This window comes from Cardiocondyla obscurior, linkage group LG02 (genome assembly GCF_019399895.1).
Source record: "Cardiocondyla obscurior isolate alpha-2009 linkage group LG02, Cobs3.1, whole genome shotgun sequence".
NCBI classification, from domain to species: Eukaryota; Metazoa; Arthropoda; class Insecta; order Hymenoptera; family Formicidae; genus Cardiocondyla; species Cardiocondyla obscurior.
In genome coordinates this window covers 9,658,796-9,679,552 of record NC_091865.1, presented here as the reverse complement: position 1 = coordinate 9,679,552, position 20,757 = coordinate 9,658,796, and the positions used below count along the sequence as shown (strand labels likewise).

The 20,757-nt window shown below is 42.9% G+C and overlaps 1 long non-coding RNA gene across 1 annotated transcript in view; it reads left to right on the top strand.

Moving 5' to 3' along the window:
* The first annotated feature begins 398 nt into the window (after positions 1–398).
* Positions 399–20,757, top strand: part of LOC139113087 (uncharacterized) — a 104,746-nt gene continuing 84,387 nt past the window's right edge. Inside the window, exons 1-8 of the long non-coding RNA XR_011547605.1 lie at positions 399–632; positions 752–940; positions 1,262–1,348; positions 4,283–4,483; positions 4,652–4,757; positions 4,918–4,963; positions 5,604–5,747; positions 6,023–6,069. This is a non-coding gene — a long non-coding RNA (uncharacterized lncRNA). The remainder of the gene's footprint in view (positions 633–751; positions 941–1,261; positions 1,349–4,282; positions 4,484–4,651; positions 4,758–4,917; positions 4,964–5,603; positions 5,748–6,022; positions 6,070–20,757) is intronic.

Here is a 20,757-nt window from a genome sequence, read left to right as displayed (position 1 = left end):
GTAATATTGAGTTAGCGCAACAGCAAGTAGATGACGCGACGATCCGGAAAAAATCATGGCTGAAAATATTGCGCAAATTCCGCGCAAAGTCGGCAACAGTCGGCAATGGCACAGTCGGCTCTTGTTCTTTTTTAGTAATATCGATCTTATGTGATCTTACGTTGACGGCTGTTTTTACTGGATAGGTAAATATAAAGAATATATTTAAATTTAGACATAGATTTTTATTTATCATATCTTGTTACATATTATTACACACTACTGTGCTGTATTCCATATTTTCTATCAAACTTTCAAGCGAGAGAGACCAAAAAGAAGGTAACCAAGACATAAATCTTTTCGAGCAGATGCTTCAAGAATTTTTCAGCTCAATTAATTCTCAGTCATTTCAGGCTATTCGTAACGGCGAAGTATATCAGAAAGACATAAAGGGACTCGTGCGCGTTGGAAAAAGAACGAGAGGTGGAGAGGAAGGAGGGGGAGAATCGTCCTCTTACGGGATCTATCAAAACGCGGTTGGTAACTACGTGGGGTATGTTGCATCCTCTTCTGGACCCCCCGTCGATCGCCGACAATGCGTCGTTCAATGGCACCTAATTCGCAACAATGGTCCTAGCAGCCATATATTAATGGTACGTAGCCCGTATGTACTCGATGGTGAGCATTATATCGCCCTCGAGGATCCTGCGCCAGTATTAGAGACTGCGAATCTGTGTGCAGCTCGTGGTAACGCTTCATGAATTTCACACAGGCTTCCATACACCGAGTGTGTGCACGCGCGCGCACGAGCCGTCGGAAGTGCAGCATCCCAAACGCCGAGGATTTCACTGCAGATGCGACTCAATTTCGTGGATGACAAATCGTGCCCGTAACGCTGTCGGGCGACGATTAAAGGGAGCGGCCTCCGGGATTTAATGGCGCGGTCCTGATTTCGATTAGGGTGAGAATAGACCGGTTTATGAATAATAATAACAACGTGTGTTACGCGCCACGGGAAAGAGGTACGGATGCCCGCTGCGGGCAACACCCGTGACGGGATTCTATTAACCTATTCTCGTCGGCCGATTAATTTATCAGGCTCTAATACGGTGATGATACGGCGTGATAATGCGACATTAAATCGCGACTGCGTGCTTCATTTAATTTTTGTTGATAGAAGGCAAGAGTTGTTATCGCGATAACACACACGCTTCTCAATTAACAAAGTGATTTAACTCACACAGTTGTAAAAATAACTTCATAAATTCTTTTTTTTTTGCAGGAGCTTTGCAGAGGTGCATAGGAAATATCGTTGTCAAACGAGAAGGCGCAAATTCATCTCGCAATAAACGGAATTCACTGCGCTAAGGTATAATTGAGAACTGTTTGTTAATTTGGAGTGATATATACGCGTATCGTACAACTTAACGAAACATCGTCACGTAGTTGCTCGGAGTACGGTCGAGGTTTCCATAATTAACGAGCGCCGATTAAACGCGTCTAATTCCAGGTTGCAGGGCGGATCTCGCTTTTTTCCTCCCTCCTGTACCTCCCCCCCCGGACACGCTAATCGATATGTCGTTACGATATATTAAAATACATTTTTTGGTCTCGCCGACAGATCGTTCAGGAGCGCCGGTAAATCTTGTGCTCAGGCAAGCCGCGTTTAGTAATTATCAGTCTAATTATTAGCGTTCTAAATTATGGCGACCGGCACGGGGGCTATCATTACCGGGCCGCGATAACGAGTTTCCCCGCGCAATTATGTAAAATATTCCTGTTTATTTTATACGGAATGAATTACGCGCCAGGTCCATTTGAAGTGGCGCGACCGCTTTGCCCGCGTCGCCCCGTCGATTTGTCATGAAACGACTATTAGCCTGTTACACGCGATTTGTAAGAAAACGGGAACCGATACTTCCTACCCTCCCGTGCTCCGTTTTCTTTACGTTATCTTAAACTAGATTGGACAATCTTGCTTTGAGATTACGTTTAATCATACGATTTCCCGTTTATTTGTACATTAATATACTTTGTAAAAACAGCGGCTCGCACGCACTAAAGAAATTAGCAATTAGAGCTCAATCTAGTATAACTTATATCAGTCGCTTTGCGTCAACTTACTTTTAATTTTCATTTCGCAAGACGTTAAGACATAAAAGTCTCGACGCTTTACAACATTTAGTAGTTAAGAAATAAGACAGCTCTCGAAAACGATGAGCTATTTTGTCAATCGTTGCACATTAAGTTCTCTAATTGTAAGATTAGTTTCGGCTATGAACTTTTCATTTCTAACGCGCGGGAAATTGACGAATCGTCGACTTGCTGTAATCGTTCTTGGATTGTGACGGCGAATGCGTGCCGGCGGGAATGTTCGCCTTCGATTCCGTGACGTTATCTCAGCGTTATCGGTCGATTTATGGCCCGGAGAGGAAACGTAATGTCCTAGGAAAGAGGCCATTGAGCGTCACGCGTGAATCCGTTAGGCGAGAAGTCGCGGGAGAAGGGTGATCTTATCTGCCTCCCTATTAAGAAGCATCGCGACCACTTTACGATTCGCACCCTTCCCTCGCCCCGCACCTTACTCAGTAGTTTCAGATTGTACTCGTTGACAAAATGACGATTTACATTAATTTAGATAAGTCAATTAGGTCACCGTCGAGATCCCCCTCGGTGAGCGTCACGAGATTATTGGGCTCTCGTTGCCCCTTATCGCCAATCACATAGATATCCGATAATGAGAATGCTCGTTCGGTGCTTATCCTGAACGCCTGCTCCCGTGCAAGCGCATAATTACAGCCATATAATCAATTAATATATTATATATAAATATCTTATATATTTACAGTATATCCTTATATATGGAAGACTTTATCGAGTTGAAGTCTTATCTCTTTTATCAATTTATACATTAGAGAAATTATTTTGCACGCAGCATACAAGTTTGTTACTCAAACAGGTCATTTTGTAAGATACATGGCGAGTTGGTGTCTCGCTAATTAATTTAATAATTATATGATAATAAGTCTGCACTTGATAGCGGCAGACCGGTACGTAATTCGGCGTCGGGTCGCGGTGGAATGTGTTAATCGCGACGTCGGTTAATCGCTGAGCTCGTGCGCGAACACCGTGGGCGATCATTGTACGATTTCGCGATCCGAAAGAACGTTTAATAGATTCGATATCAAGGAACCAAGGCGGTGAGAGCGAGCAAGTTTTCGCGGAGACCGCCGCGTGCGGACGAAACGAGCTACCTTCCCGGGGAACACGCTCATTTAATGCCATCAGGTACTAATTAATGGGGTTCCGATTGCTCGCTGTGCCAATGGCGTAGGGCGTCGCTGTTGGAAGGAAGGAAGGATGCGTGCTAACCACGCAGGTGTCTGGGCATGTATATTATGCCGATTAAAATTTGCATAACTCGCATTACTCTGTAGTATGTAAATTGCGCATCGGGTGTAAAATATAAGCGGCCTCGCGAGTGCTCGAAGAAGGCTAGCACACACATATATTTGCTTGGTACAGCCTCAGCAAACGAGAACGCCCGGCTAATTACTATTAAGCTGTCAACACCGAGCTTGCTTGAGTAAACAAGATATTAATTGTCTTAATTATCGAGCGCTTTCTCAGACATTTTCGTGAATATCTTTGTACATACATCAATGATAAATCTTTAGAATCGCGCGTTCAATTTTTTTTTTTTTTTTTTTATATAACTCTTTTTGACGACGCTTTTTTTAAGATTACAGAATAGCTTTCTAGCATGCGGATTAACTTCAATCTCGACTCAACTTGCTCTTTATCTCATTCTAGTTAAAATTAAAGACAGATAAAGAGTGAGTTGAACCGAATTCGAAGATAATTCGTATTAATAGAAATTTAACTATGGCGCGGTTTTAATAAGTTTCGATAATCGAGTCAGCCATTATTTTTCAATACTACCATCGCCATTTTTTCCTGGACGCATTGCGGAGGTGCCGCGGCTGGCAAAAACGCAGTTGGTAATGCAAAAAGTTAATGGCTGAACTTGTTAATTAAGAACTTGATCGAAGCAGGCCGCGTAATCCACGAATCTCAACGCATCCATCGATTGTAAGTCTATAACATATAAATATATATAGTACTTAATGTAATAATCGGCGTACATAATTTATTTTAACACGCAAAGTGTGTAGCGCTCGCGAGTTACGCAGAAGTCGGCGTACGTAATTTGCGCGTTTTCGTCTCGTTAATTTAATATTTGTCATTCGGTAGTCGAGCTTGTCGCGCAGCTTTTGTAATTATATGTATTTTTCTGTTACAGAAAATTTGTCGGACCAAGGACATCAAGGGGAACGCAAGCGAGCGGCGTATGCGACTTCGACACTATCGAGACTTTGGTCTTCACCTACTGGCAGCCGAAAACGTGCGACAAAGAAAAAGACTTTCGTTTGATGAAGAAAGATGCCGGCCGTTGCAAATTTTCCTCTGCAACGATTTTTAAGCAGAGATTATCCACGAATTGGTAATTACTGTATATAGCATATAATTTTCTCGTGTTCTACTTTTGTATTTTTATAATATGTCGAGAATTTGATTTTATATAATATACTTTCTCCTACTCATACAATCTTATCGTAGCAAATAAAATATTCTGAATATCTCATTAATGTAAAATTTTTCTTCCGTTCAGGTAAAAATCTTGTGCGAAAAAGAAAGACATGAGTCGCGGTATCCTGAGAGGAGGCCTCAGCATTTTTGAAAGAAGGAGACCTTGGAGAGACATGGCAAAGCCCAGGGTAAACATTATGTTTTATTTTAAATGAATAGTTTCTTGTTATTTATCAGGATTGCCTTGTTGCTTTATTAGCAATTAAAAAATACATAAAAATAAATTTTCTTTAATATTGAACATAATTGCAAGCATCTTTATAATTAAATTTTATTTCTGTATGTTAGAGGACCATCGTAGCTGAATAACTACAACGCTGCGCATCAATCAGTGGTGAGAAGATTATTTTATATATAAAATGTTAGCCGGAAGACGAAGCGATGATACATTGAAAGTCAGATATTGTGTTTGCTGCGGCGACGGTGGCTAGCGTACGTGACTTCCCCCACTCCATCTCTCTCGTTCAGCTGCCGAGTGAGACACGTTTGCCCTCAGTCCTTGACGAGCTTGTAGGTTGGCGCTCCGCGGCACATGTGCTGCGCATTGTGTGAGATTCGACGCACACCACGTTAAGGTTACGTACGTTAGCTGCTGTTGCCACAATAAATGCCATATCTGTCTTTCAGTGTACGCACATAGCGAAGCTCTGGGCAAACTTGCTCGAGGAGTAAATTGCGCTGCAACGAAATATAGCTTTTGATTAATATAATTTAATTTCTACGATTATTGATATGTATGTGAATAGTATTTTTAAAGTAAGCACTGTTCGGAGTGCTTACAATTGGTTGTAATATAGTAATTTTAGTTTCTTGTAACTCTTTTTATACATTCTTGTACATTTATTACTTGATTTAAAATTATAAAGCAATCGTTTCCCATGGTACGACATTATTGCGATGAGTGGGCTTTAGTATCCTAAGAATATTCTTTATCTATCATCTATATCTAACCAAAACTCATTTTTTCTGTTTAGATAAGAATTCAGTGAAATAAGTGATTCGGTTCGCCGTAGTAAAAAATATACGAACTCTAGTGCGCAGAAGGAAGGACGACATCCCAAACTGAGAGGAGGACCAGGCCGAGGAACGGCATCTTGCTTTGGCGGAGCAACGTTCGGGTAAGAATCATTTTTATTTAAATAAAATTAACCCTTTTTTGTCATTTATCGGGATTGCTTTGTTGTTTTGATGATAATTAAAAGTAATAAAAAATTTAACAATTAAAGAAAGCAATTTACATTTTAAAAAAGTTTTATTTATTAAAGAGTTTTTTTTTAATGATAGATAACTTTATTTTAAATAATTTAATTGATAAAGTATTTAAACGCACGTGCACTTTTTTTTTTAATTTATTTGAAGCTTCTACAATTTATTTTTTATTTTTCTGTTACAGTGTTGGGATTACTTGGCTGCCTAACTCCGCCACTGCGCATCGAATCGGTGAGTCAGATATATTTTTTAACAATGTTTATTGTGTAGGCGTAGTAGAAAAGGTAATTTATTTCGGGCGAATAATTATTTAGACCCGAACGCTTTAAATTTCACAATGACGCCCGGCAATTTTGAAGATACTCTATTTACATCGGCGCTATAAAGTTTAAATTTTTTCTATACTATTCGGCAACGATCGTTGTCGTAAAACGACGAAAAAACGCGGTTAACGCCGGCTGGACGGATTTATCAGGGGTCCTGTCCCGCGGGAGATGTCCCGACAGCACGTTGACCGAGCGCTCCCGCGGGAATGTGGCCGCTCATACATGCGAATTGGGAAAATTTCCACGCTGGAAACGCGGATTGTAACAACAGCAATCACCGACCGTGGCCATGGGAGGAGGAGGCTCGTTACGGTTTTAATCGTTTCATCAAGTTGTTGTTATCGCACCGAATGGCCGACCATTTTACGGACGATCGGCCGGTCGTGTAGAGTAACTTGTTTTGTCCCACGTGCGTTTTCAGGTCGATTCGCTCGCGGAATATACTCGGCAATATTTCACGGGGGAAAGCACAACGAAGAAATTGCAAAGATGCGTAGTAATTAAAGTAGAAATTTTTACCATTACGTAGGCTCTTTTTTCTCTCGAATTTCCTACACAAACGACGATAAAAATACGATCTTTTTCTTCTTAGCTATCACTTCACGTTTTTATCTCATAAATAACCGATAAGGACTTATTACGATTTATCTAATTAGCTGGAGATAATACGAACTCGAACAATCGGACAAGTAAAAGCTTTTTTTTTTCGTGTTTATAATATAATGAATGCTGCTAATGAACGTTGCTAATGAGAAAGTTAATAAATTATTTCATATACCAGCTGACATAACATTTAAGTCTCATTCTCACTGAGAAAAAAAATTTTATCAAACAAACTAAACCTTTCAATTAAATTTAGATTTAGTTAATACAACAAAATTATTATTTAACCTAATTAATTGTTGTACATATAGACCACAATTTAATTCAGTTTATTAAAAATTTTTTTTTTGTATTAACTAAATCTGGGTTTAGTTGAAAGGTTTAGATTGTTTAGCAAAATTTTTTTCTCAGTGTATGGCTCATAATACAACTATTGAGATCCTTTCTGCAGGGGGTCCTATTTTAAACTGATTTCACTTTGTATTGTGTCCGATTTTGGGATCGTTTTCTTACTTTGATTTTCTATGTGTTCGCTCCTTTTGTAGCTTTGACTTCAGTAAAACGTTAGCATGGGTCGTGTGCCTTTTGTCAAGAGATTCTGCGAATCCAATTCATTTGGATTTAAATAGTCTGTCTTTCGTTACACCAATGAATTGACTAACATCTCTTTAGAAACTTTATGGCACGATTATGTCGATACAAGCAAGGGACGCTGGTCTCCTTTCATAGGGAAAGTGCGGAAACTATTAACTCTTAACATGACAATATTACTCTGGATTCCTACGGTAAAATCGTTTTAGCTTTTAAGCTTGTAAATCAACCACACAAAAATATTTTTAGTATTTTAAATAAATACATTATTATTAATTTTAATTAACTTCATAAATTAAAATAATGTGTTGCACACATTGCTTGCTTTAAAGTACTTTTGCTCGTTACTAAATTCAATTTATCTATTTTTGTATCTTGATAACACTTCATGATTAAGCTAACTACTGAAGGCTAATTTGAGTCGTGGCCGTCTTTAAATATATCTTGACACAGAAATCTCGATTGGCAGTTGTGATAAATCACTAGTTGAGTGGAAACGCGCGAGGCTAATTAAAAAAACGTCGCGTCGATTTTCCCTCGTTTTACGGAAATTTCTACAATTACTCGTCTCGTTCGTCACTCTCTGTCGCTGACGTGAAAATCACGCGGAATAGGGTGCGTAGCGTAGCTCGCCACCTCGATAAAAAAGGAGTCTCGTTCGTACGCGGGTGAGAAAGACGCGAGATCAATTCCGGGCAATATGTAGAACGATTTCTCTCGGCTTCTGAAAATCCGTCGTCTAGGGGGCGAAATAACTGGGAAACAGAGAGCGAACGGCGTGTCCTCCCCCTTTTCATCCCCGAGCTAGGTCTCGTATTCTTTATCTCAACGGCGATTTATTTTCTGTCATTTTTCCGGGAGTAAGAAGGAGTCGGAAAAGGGGAGAAAGGAGAAGCAAACGGAAGCGCGGGATGAGCACAGAGGAGGGCTCGAGAGTATATCTTCCACTGCGAAAGAAGATTTTATTGGCCTTTTTATGGGACGAATAAACGGCCCCGTTACGCGGATTTACATACCGCTTGTTTCGTGATTCATCGACTTCCATTTGCTCGCCACCAGCCTCCTCTTTTCTTCTTCTTCTTCTTCTTCTTCTTCTTCATCGCTACTCTTTCTCTTCGGCTCCTAGCTGAGATCTAGGAGCTACCTCTCGGAAGACGAATTCTCGCATCTGTACGATCGAACGGCGAATGCCGCATCGCATTCGTGCTTTAGGAAATATCTACATTTGTCCTACTGTTCCTTTCGCTAGCCGAGAGGAAAATGCCTTGTTACTTCGGGACCATTTCATTCGATCTCGCCTTTACGAGCGACGATAAAAGATATACATTTTTATCTTATTGCGCGTCCTAACAATTTTTTTTTTTTCTTTGCCCTGAGTTATAATCATTAATAGAATTTATTGTTTTTTAAAGTTCGTAAATATTAGTTTTTTAATTAACTTTACTACTATCTTAAAGTCATAATTATTATTAGAAATATATTAAAAAATCGTGTGGTAGCAAAAAAAAACTTCCTCTGAAATAACTTCCGAAAATAAACCATATCTCTGTGGCCCAGGCGGCTTCGAAATTAGCGTGATGCTGTTCGAGGGACCAACTGGAAGTCGTAATTCCGTCATTCTCCAATATCGTTGCCTCTACTAAGTGTCGAAGTCACTCAGTGGGCGGGAGAGTGCGTTTTGACGATCGTCGCGGCTAGCTTTTCCACGATAATCTCAGATTCTCTGAACGTGTGGCTATATGCCGGGCGAATTATCTCTGGGGATGGGGCGCGAATGGGGGAGCACGCGATAAATAAACTTTAACCCCATTCAAGTAAGTGGTTATGTTTGTAACACGCGCTCGTGGCTCTCTAACAGTCTGTTTCCGTTCCTTCTTTAACTATCTTTCTACTCTACATTAATATAGTCGCACCTTTCGTCAATCTGCATTTTTTTTTTTCTATTAGATTTGTGAACTAATTGTTACAAATTAATAATTAATGTTAAATTACATTAATAAGTTTGCACAATTGTGTTACAGTCGGTACATGATATAGACGTAAACGTTCGTAACTATTTTAATGAGTTTGTTGAAAATTCTTGTCCGCAGATAAATAGGAATTTAATTTAATTTATTGGACAACATCGAGGCACGAAGGTGATTAGGTTTTAGTGTCACAACTCTCACCACAGATCGTTTAGAGATATCCTAAGGGCAGACCGCATATACGTGATAAATGCGATATCGTAGCTTTCCTAATTTTACACATTATCGCTCACGCTGATCTTCACGTTGTTTTTCCGGTATATATTTTGTTGTCTTCCAAGTAAATCGAAAAAGAAGCAGGAATTTTTCGCCGCCGCAGAGGCATCTATGTATCTAAAATAAATGCAAGGAATAACGGTACCTAGGTGACAGATTTATAATTAGCTACCGATCCTTCTAAAAACGATCAATGATCGTGAACACGATCTGAAAGAGATTTTATTTTACTCCGATCGTTTAGAAATCTGGGGAGAAGTAACCGTGATGAAGATAGGTATCTGATTTACAGAAATCTGCCCAATTTCACTGGCGTCTTTATGTGTCTGAAGGGTCTCGTCATAGCAGTCCTTAACATATCTATGCGTTGCATCAGAGATTTGAATCTCGCCCACGATTTTTGAGCAGTCTTGTACGTCGCCTTATTTTTGTGAAAGTCGTGATATCTATCACGTAATCTTTGTAAAAGAATAAGGGGGGTTTGAAGTTTGGGAGGGAAGGTTTGCAGATGAGAAATGTAAAAGTGTATAAATAGAAAAACGCGAGGAAACAGAAGTCTCGCGGCGGTGACACTTAGATTATTTGTAATTCTTAATTTGTAATTTGTAATTAGCTGTCGCGTGTCGTACGGAATCACGGAACACTTCGATTGCTTATTTATAGGATCTGACTATTTGAAATAAATTTCTACACATTAATAGCCGATTCAAGTCGTAGTACTCTTTTGATAGATACGTTTAATATAAATCTTAACGATCGGTGAGGCGCGCGACAAATCCCCGCCGTCAATTTCTTATGTGTATTACCGTCAGATAATATTGCGAGAGCTCGGAGCGAGATACGAAAGGCACTCTTCAGACACGCGGAGGATGCTGCGAGCGCGCGGAGAAGCTGAAAGTATGTTCTTGCTCTCGCTCGCACGTACTCGCACCGTCGAGAAACTGCTCGGGGCGTGCTAACGAAACCATCGTAAGCAGGCACTTCGACAAATTCATAAAGTACAGTTCATAAAACGTGTACTTAAGGCGCGACGGGGCGCGGACGGGGGGACGTGGAGCTCGTAACTCCGGCGTAACCGACCGGCGTGTTAAGTTGAGCGGATAAAACGATGGCGCGTGCACCGCGCGAATTTTCTCAACAGCATTCTCGAACATCGGGATGTGGGCGTGGCCGGGAGTGCATCGCTATATTTTCGTCAAAGTGAAAGAGAGGAATTTTCGATCTCCGCGGAGCGGCTCGTTATTAAAATTGAGTGGCCTCTAAGAGTCCACTCCGCGCGTTCTCGAGATTAACATTGATTAAAATTAAGCTCGGCACTCGTTCTTCCCCCGGGAATAAAATCGCGACAAAATATCGTATCGCCGCTTTTCGTAATACGTCGTCCGCAAAAAGAACGAGGGACATCGCCGGCGGGCAGGGAACGTTTGCGCAGTTTCCTAACTCCAACGTGCCGTAATAATCGCAATAATTTCTACCTTTAACCGCCCGGTCTCCTCCTCCTCCCGGGATGCTCCGTGCTAGACGCCCAGAAGATCGTGAAACAACAGACATTCATTGTTAGACAACAAAGGAGTGATTCATTAATCGCGCGTACGGCAAGCGGCACGCGAGCATAATGACGGACAATAGCGCACATGTAACTTGTATACGCACGCCTCGTCGGTCCGTGCCGTAAAATTCGCGGATGCATCTCCGCGTAACAGGATCCGCGACGATGTATGCGACGCGTGCACGAGATACATTGTCCGCGGCATTCGTTTCTGAGAACTTGGAGTAACAAAGTAACAATAATCGTACGGAGGATATCGCGGCGCTGCGCTCTCTCTTTCGCTCCTCACTCGCGGAGAAACGATATTAATTACCGTATGCCTTTCTCACAGTCGGAAGAGACCCCGGCAATATTCGTCACCGGCGCGCACCGGGGCCCCGGAGGCCCAAAAACATTTATACGGCACTCTCGCCACCAGGGCGTAAGCGAGAGAGATCGAGAATGTGTTAAAACGCATTCTAATGCGTGAATGCATGCGTGCTGGTCCGCGTGAGCGTGTGCACGATGCTTTAACAAGGGTCTGACAGGCTCGTTGCCGTTGTTATTTATCGGTTATGTCGGCGCATCTCCCATCTCGACGAGAGAAGCCTCCGCTATCCTCTTCTTCTCCCCCGTTTCTCCTCGCGCGGCTTCTCCGTCTTTCTCCCCTGCACTCTGCACCCCGAGATTCGCTCTTTCTCGCCCTCCCTTTTCGGTGCGTTCATCCCTCGCCCCGACTTGCGCGTATATAAAAGTCGTACGTTCGTGTGCTCGTATTGCAACAGCGTAGTCGAGGCCGCGCTTCTACGCGAGGATCGGCTGTGCCGATGATGATTAACACGGAATCAGCAATGAGAACATAATTGGTCCTACCATAAAGATTTTACGTCACGAATATCTGTATTTGCACCCGGACTAATTGAAGCTGCTGTTGCACAGTTGACGACTTAATCGGATTTTGATAAGAGCTTTGTACAAAGATTTATCGCGCACACAATCATTTATTTTCTCATTACATTTTTTTTTACCCACGAAAAAGTTCAATTTTCTATTGTTTCACGGGATAGTTATACGTGTTATAATCATGACAGAAGACTATGAGAGAGAGGTCTTACGAGATCTTTCTTTATTGTCTTTCAAGCGCTTGAGGGCAATAATAAAATCGTTGATTGAAAGTAACTTTTATCATATTAAACATTTGATTTTAGAAACAAGATACTCGTCGTTCGCGTGTAATATTTGCGCTGCGAAAAAACCAAAGTAGATTTTGTCCCAAGCCGTTACGCCACTGGAGACCATAACGTGGCTTATGTAGACGACGAAGCGCGTTTCTGCGGTAGATCATTGTATACCACGACGTTAAGAGCGCACACACTGGAAATTCAAGTACTTTAATTTAACACCCTTAATGCGCGTACTCCGTGAGACACTTTTAATACATTTCTTGGCGTGTTAAAAAAAAAAAAAAAGAACGTGTTAAACACACGATCCGTACAAAATTAATATTTCACACTTAGGCGTGTTTAAATAATACAGATTAACGTGTAATAACTGATAACGGGTAACGCTAACGGATAACGGTAGAAAAAGATTCCAGCTGAGAAAGATTAGAAAGATCAAGATGCAACATGTTCAGTTTTCCATTCTGTTTTGCCATTTCTTTTTCTTTTTTTTTTTTCCTTGAATGTCTTGGACATCCCTCTCGCTTTCGTTCCAACGAAAGACACCTGCGGTTAGCCCCGCAACTCGGGAAACCGTTATAGTCATCGGACAGAGATTCCACCTAATAAAGACATAATTCTACAAGATAGGATCTACCTCGATTGTGCTCGCGCGCGTACCATCTTTACGAGCGACTACCTTCCCGTCTAATTCGAAAACAGATCGAATGTCGATCTCGGTCCGGCTAGCTCCGCACGCAGATCCCCGATCTTTCCCGGAAAAAAAAAATACGCCCCACGCGATTTATGACCTCGTTAAGTTCCTAGGACTATACAGACTTGCATTAACGACGTATCGCAGATGCATTAACCGTGATTGTTGAATGATCTATACACGCGGGGGATCGAATAACGGATCCTTAATCCTAGATCTGTTTTCTTCAGCTGGCATTTTTTAAATTTTTTCACTTTACAAATTTTGAGACACTTTAGCGTTTCTTAAAGAACTTAAGTAATCTAAGGAAATAAAATCAAGAAAACTACGATGTTAGTGTCAGAATACCGCTGTTAATTTACGTTAATTCTCATTGTCGGAAATTTTATTTATTCTTATTAGAAATCTCGAAACCTAACGCACTTAATTACAGTTTTTATGCAAAAACGTATACCAAACTCGTAATCGGTAGAAGTTTTATAGGAGAGAATAATTTAAGTCTTTTTTTTCTATTAATATTTATATATAGAATAATTAATTTTTATCTTGAGCCGACTTGTCTATTCGGAGGTCGTTCACAGTCGAACTCTAACGTCCGTCTCTTTATCCGCGAGCGTTTTCGCTTCCGCGCGTTTCTTACACTTGTCTGAAACTAACTGATTGACGAAAATAACAAAGTTGCTTAATGATTCATTATCGCTTGTCTCGAGTTCATGGTGCGCACTTTGATCCCTTCTTAATTTACTAAATAATTCTTGCTTAAAAGTACTCAATTAGCGCTCAATCGTGTCGTAATGCGAGGTGAATTTTACGTCAGCCGACTTTTGGCTTTGCCCATTCCCATAAGATTAGTACTTTTTTTTAATTTTTTTTAGCTTCGCAACTTTGTAGCCGAAAGCAAACGAGGTAGTTTCGTCCGCGCAAGTAATTATAATAATCGTGGAAATTGCATCAGCTGTTGTGCTAAAATAGCTGCGTCACGTCGACTTTATATCGAAGATAAATTAACGACGTTTTGAAGAGCGCGTGTGCGGTAATGAGATAAGCTAAGGCAATTTCGTTATCCGTCGCGGTAGCAGGGAAGCTAATTTAAAGGAACAATGTTGCAGCATCCAAGACGGAAATTTGCCCTGCGCTCTTTTGCGGTTTTGCGAATAGTTTCCTCCCGCATATTGTGCGATCGGCTTTTCGCACGACCTTTTCTATTACATAATGAAGTAATTTAACGGGTTAAAAAACCGGCGGCGAAGTACATCGGCGACGGACGCTGCTGTCGAGCGACGGTAGATAATTGCGAGTCTGTAACGACGTGTGCACTGCAATTCTATAACGTTACAACACTCCTCACCTGTATTTAACGTCACTAAACCGAAGAAGTAAAGTAATCGCGCCCGCTTCGGTAATTGTACGGCCGGCCAATTACAACATAACGGATCCCCGAGACCGCGAATGTGAAGCTCGCTATAAATCCAGTTCGGTAAAACGCACTCATTTTCTCGGCCATATGTGTAGAGCGGCAGTGAGTTAAGCAGCTGATTCGAAATAATCGTAAAGCCCGGGTCGCGCCTTATGAGCACATTGTCCCGCTTGTAATTTAGAGGACCTACCTCCGCGATCGGGACGTTAAATTTTAACGTAATTTAATTTTACCGCGAAAATCGATGTTGTGCGTGCGATTATTTTATATCCTCGAAATTTACATAATTTTTTATGTGCCCTGCACCGTACTTACATTTATTATTTATTTCGTCAAGGCTCGCGAGCGAGCCTTTGGCAATCGAGTTACGCGGACGCGTTCGGAGTAACGGTAACAAGGCAAATATAACGTTATACGTATACGAGCCGGTGCTCTGCGCATCATGGCACAAAGAGGCCGTCATTCGCGAGGGGTGTCACGTGTCATTTGATTTCAATTCGCAGCTCCATCATCCCTATCGACCGACACAATAATCCCTATTAAACAAATAGTCCCGATCTGTCGCGGGGTCAGCGCGCGTGACACACGTACACCCATATATGCACGTAAGACGATCACACGCCTCGGTGTTTGTGGTGCGCGCGGGCGCATAGTGCGTGCCCGTAACCCTCGACGAGAGACGCGTGTCCACCCCAATCGGCATCCGGTACGCAACCAGCCCTGCCATAATGCAATTTGAGTTAACTGCATGGGGAGGCATGAGGGGAGTCGAATGAGATCGTTGCACAGCCGCGCATCATCCTATAAACTGTAAGCACACAATACGTAATGTACTACGTGCGGCGGGACTCGATCGCTGTCCTTGCGGACGTTGGGGGCGGTTTCGGTCGTTGTTGTTCTTGCCACCCCGTCGTTTACCCGGACTCCCGTGAGGCACGCGCACGTAGGCGCGTGTACGCGAACGATCGTTACAACGCAAAAAAAGAAAAATTTTTTTTTTACGCGACTGTGCGCTGACGCGATCTCTCGATTTAGCGTTTCCGTAAAAGAATGCACCGCGAAGAAATTTAATTGCTGTTTTTATCTCGGTTTCACCGATGCAGTTTAATCGGCGGTGGATTTGCCTTCTACAAGAATAACGTAAACGAAATTCCACGTATATTATATTAATGCGCGCTCGCATTTCTTCATTTCCGCGCCGCGAAGATCTAACGATCGTCCGAGACGATCGCACGTCGTTAGGTAGATACGATCGTTGCGCAAAATTACAGCAGGCAAAGGGGAGATGCGGCTTTGCCACTTCGGGCATCGAGCCTCGCGATCAGCAACATTCGATTAGTCACGTAAAAACGCACTTAGTCGTGCAAACGTCACGCAAACGAGGCAGCGAGCCGACACTTAGTAACGATTAGGAGCAATCCGATGATCATAAATGGCTCTCGTAAGGAATTGCAGTTCAAGGTTAATCAGCATCCGCGCGCTTATCCGTAGCACGCATCCGCGGAAAGAGCGTCGTAATCGCCGCCATCCCAGCAATTATTACGAGTTCTCGCGTATATACCTTGTCGCAGCTCGGCATGGACGGTCGTTAAAAGCTCGTAACTCTAATCGATTGCTCCTTCAACTGACAACTCGATCGCCGCTCGCCATTCAGTTTCTCGTGTCCTTATTTCTTTGCCAGCCGCAACACCTTCGGCAACGCCGTCAAATCATTCGCGGTTAGCACGAACGTCCACCGCGCGACATTGAAGTAATTGCGGAATCACGAGCGTATTACGGAATGCAAACTCGGCCTAGATCGATACTCGCGTCCTCTTCTTGTCTTTAGCTCTATATTTTTCCGTTTCAACAAATGACCCTCTTCCGGGGCGAGATAGCCGACCGATCTGCGAAACACGCACAGCGATTTCCACCTTATTGCTCTTAATCTGTATTTAATTCTTGTGGATATTATTCCGCACGCATCTTTCGCGCGCTCAGTCCCCGCGGGCAACAATAAATATCTCGGTCGACGTCCACTCGCGATTATTGCTTATTGCATGCGTTTGCGTGCACGTAAATAGTCGCTCTTATAAGCTACAATTACGTGGTCTGTGCTCTAAAAAGCTTTTTATCGAGGCGCACACGCATCGTGCTCACAATGCGCGATAAATCTTTCAACAACCACGCGTCAATATTATCTATAATATAATTACATATATCATCAACACGCGTAGCCGCGCCATTGCGGCTTCGAATCACGTGCGAATCTACACGTATTGTTCATTCGTAACGAATTACGTAGCCTGCGATAACGAACGTCTTAGGGCTCGAATAAAAAGCAACGAGTTTTAATTGCGCGCCCGGGCCGGTTGAAATCGTAAGAAATGTAATCGACGACGTAGCACATAATTTATCGAACATGATCTTTTAATTACGTAAATGAAGAATTATCATCGGCCGATCATGGCAAAATCTATATAAATAACGTCATTCTTTTAAATATACTCGCGAGAGCAGCGCACAGATTCCTTCGTTATCCGCTTGATCTCTTGAGTCAATTATCTGTTATTCACTGCTCAATTGGTATATGAATAAATCCGTTCGGTCTTTTTCTTTCACACAATTTTTCAAAGTACAAAGGGGCTGTGCGAAACTGTCGTTTTTGTTATTTCCCGGACGTATTATCTTAAATTCGCATCCTCCGCTGCTTTCGTATCACCTCCGGCAACAATAAATATCTCGCCCGAGACGCGAGACACACGATTATTGCTTATTGCTCGCGCGCATACGTGCGCACGCGTGTACGCATATAAATAATATGCACTCGTAGGCTGCACCGGGATGCCACGAGTGCCACGGTTCACCCTCTTTCGCCTCCTCTCTCTCTCTCTTTTCTTATCTTTCTTCTTTACCTTTCATCGCACACCACAATGTGCAAACTACCTCACTTGCTCGATATTAATCCGAAAAATTGAGAACGCCGTACGGTTTTTATTCTTTTAATTAATGTTTACGGCCGTGGCGGCGCATCGATTTAATGGGAACTCGAGCATCGGCCGCGAACTTTTATGTCCTGGTATAAATCGTTCCCCGGGGCACTGTGCAACGCCTGCACTCACCTCCGTTCCGCTCCTCTTAATACGCGATTTTGCGTCTAATATCGATTAGCGAACTGAAAGATCGTGGCGGGGCGGCTATCTATGAGCTGTAACGTGCGTGCTTAATCCTTTAATCGATACGCTAAATCACAATTTCCCGTTTCAAGTATCAATATTCTTGAGCAAAATTATGAGCTAATAACACGGTGATGTGATGAACGATGGTGCGGTTGGAAACACAGCGAAACGATAATTCAATTTCTTGTAATAACCGCAATGTTGAAATAAAAGTGACGTACGCTGAAAAGCAGATATGGCGACGGCAGTTAGCGAACGTGACTTTAACGTCGTGTGCGTAGAGTTTCACATGTACCGCATGTATATACCGCGCCGGCCGGATTGCCGAAGACTGATTTCTCTCCGTTCTCTCATCCTTTACCTCTGCCGCCGAGGATTACGTACGCTAGCCGCTGTTGTCGCAAAAAACGTCATATCTATTCTTCGGTGTACTGCGTAAATAAATAAAAAAAAAAAAAAAAAAAAATACATAAATGAGAGAAAAAGTAAAAAAAAAAAAACTTTTTAATTTTACTTAATGCAATATCCGCCGGGGTAAATCAATATTCATTTTAAAGCGATCGCGAACGTAACTGGGAACTTGCCGCGATCTTGCTCGATACGTTTTGACGACCTGGAAATACTTACGCCGCGTTGTACAAACAAACCATCTCGGAACGCATTAGTGGAGCGCGCTCGATCGGCGACGGGGATAGCAAAAGAACGTCCGCGAGGTAGAGATGATGCGTCGAAAGACGGGCTGACGAAGGGAGAAAAAGGATGCGAAAGCGAAAGAGGGTGCGAACGGCAGAAGGAACGTGCACACGTGCGCGACCGACTCGAGACTTTCCGGCCAATTTGAGTCGATAAAACCGAAGGCTGCCGCCGGCCTTTGCTCCCCGGGACTCGTACGGCTGGTACAACCGACGGCTCACCTCGCGTTCTCTTCTCAATAAGCTTCGCCGTACTTGGCGGGAGCCGCGGCAGCAAACCGGCAATTTTCACCTTGCATCGGCAGCCTCGTCATAGCTGGCCGCAACGATCATCCCCCTTCTCCCTCACCGTCACGGTGGAAACGATCCCGTGCTAACCCGCGCGTGATCGCTCGGCCGCGCAACTACTGTTTGTTTAGCGCGCCAATCCGCCCAGCGAAACTACCGAGGCTTTTCGCAATTTCCTCCGCGCGTAGCAGCTTCGCGGCGTGCGAAAAATGCGCTCCCGACTGCGCTCATCCTCGCTTGCTTCTCTTCTCGTTTTTCACGGGCTATCACGAGGCTTCTCGTTCAGTTGTAAAGAACAGGGTCGAGGATTGACAGAAGCAGCGCGTAGCAGAGTAAGCGGGAGCAATGAAAACGACGTAAGTCTTGAAAGAAAATACCGTCGAAAGCTATAGTTCTTCAAATCACAGATTTATTTTAAATATTTACAATAGGACTGAGAGTTGAAAATTTTTTTATCGCCACGCGAAGACGATTAGTAACGTAGTTAGTGATGAATTTTTTCTACATCGTTTTTTTTTTCCGTTTTGTTTTATTTATGAATGTGAAAGAGAAGACCACTTGAAGTCGCCAAGAACGAGCATCGAAATTGCTGCTGCAATTTAGCACGGTTTTACTGCTCGTTCTTCCAGCAACTCGAATACGCCAAAATCAAAGTAGCGACCCTAATGTTTTCCGGTTTTCAAGACAAGCGCAAGTCGGAGTAGAGTTTTCTCCACGTGTTTGAAACGGAATTTTGTACGCGGCCAAATGACCATGATTCCGCGATGAGAATCGCCGGTATCGAGCACTCCCGCGATTCGTGAGCAACGTAAACGACGTGCTACGCGAGTTTGCGGAAGGGGAACGGCTAAAGAAGATGCCTGATCGATTGCAACCTTTTATTTTCTTTAAGAATTCGTTTAAGATACCGCTCGAGAAAAATTAGGGACTTATGTTCGAACGTGTATTTTCGGGATCTGACCCATCTCGCCTTTCGCGGATATTAATTAATTATTCGACCTTGCCGACTTCTAAGAACAGGGGGACCCGGTTTGGAAAGTGAGACCAGCGGTTCCCGAAGGTGAGACCACACCGGTGCACTCATCGGCCAGTTACGCGAACCCTGATGACCTTACAGGATCGCGTCCTGGCCGGTATATGTGCACTGTGTAGTCGTGTTTATAGCAAGGTTCGTTTTGTCTCTCTTTCTAACCTCCTCTTTTCTTTCTCTCTCTCTCTCTCTCTCTTTCTGTTTCTCGACGAAGAGGTAGCCACCTGGCCGGGCCACGGATTTAATCGACTATGCTCTACAAATTGATTTCGAGCAAAAAGTAAGCACTCTCGCTCGCCAAGAAGGGGGTGAACGAGATCCGTCCCCGGTTCGGCTCGCAGACTGCGTCTTTAAAAAGTCTCTCGACGCTTTAAGCGACCGGAATGGAGCCGCTACCGGATGCGTAACCACCTTCCTTAGCGCGCGAGAAGGCCAGCTTGCCTCCATTCATACGACGGACTGCCGTAATTCTGCCCGTTGTCGATCGCCGGGACACGCTCTCTCGTCACGCTTCTACCTTCTTGCGGCTCGATTCACTCACGAAACGAGATTGGCGCGACCGGCGCGGGCGCAATTATATGGAAATTATATTCGTTTTTATTATCGAACGCCCGATATTGTGCATGGCCGCGTGATTGACAGACTGTTTGAGAATACGGCGGCTCATAGACCCTCCGTCTCCTTTTAATCAGTGTTTTTCAAGAGAAATCGTTAGCTCGTAATACCAAGCGTTTTAACATAAATGCCTCTTTAATTTATATTACTAAACATTACAGAGCGTGCGTTTTATTAAAAGTAATTAATGGTCGATGAGGGTTTACGTATCGGTATAAATAGTGGTGATTTATTAATTAATTTGCTTCAAAATTGATTTTTTTTTGTTCTAATTTTAAAGAAAGAATAACGTGCTAAAATCCGTACAGGTACATATGTCTTTGTATAGGTTTTCCTCTTCTCTTTTTCGGTTTCGCTTTTGCGTTACTTTATCGTGATTTATTAGCTTCACGCCTGCCGTGGAATTGGATAGAATTATAATTGGTTCGCGTAATTTATTAATGAATTTATGACGTTCGCGCCGCGCCGTTTCGAGTCACGTTCGATCATTGGACGCGGATGCAATTGATCCTAAATCACATTCACTCCGATACAACTTTCTTTCACGTACCTA